We start from the raw sequence: 323 nt of genomic DNA, 5'->3' as shown, positions 1-323 counted from the left end.
TTATCGATTATTGCTTTGACTTGACAGTGACAGCTAAATGGTCAAGTAAGCCCATGCAGCAAAATGAAGTGTTGCCTATATACTTCTTACTTTCTACGTGCACTGCAATAAAATGACGCGCAAAATTACTAAAAAATTATAATAGCCCAGACTCAAGACGTCACCCAGTTAAGCTCAGCCGGAAATGAACTGGAATTTTGGCTGGTTCCAGCTCGTATTCCGGCTCCAGTGAAACAACCGATCCTTAGATTAACCAATTCCAGTTCATTTCCGGCTGAACTTTACTGGGCACATGCGACCGAAAGTGACTCACTGAATGATTT

This window comes from Topomyia yanbarensis, chromosome 3 (assembly GCF_030247195.1).
Source record: "Topomyia yanbarensis strain Yona2022 chromosome 3, ASM3024719v1, whole genome shotgun sequence".
NCBI lineage: Eukaryota > Metazoa > Arthropoda > Insecta > Diptera > Culicidae > Topomyia > Topomyia yanbarensis.
This window is presented reverse-complemented; position numbering follows the sequence as displayed.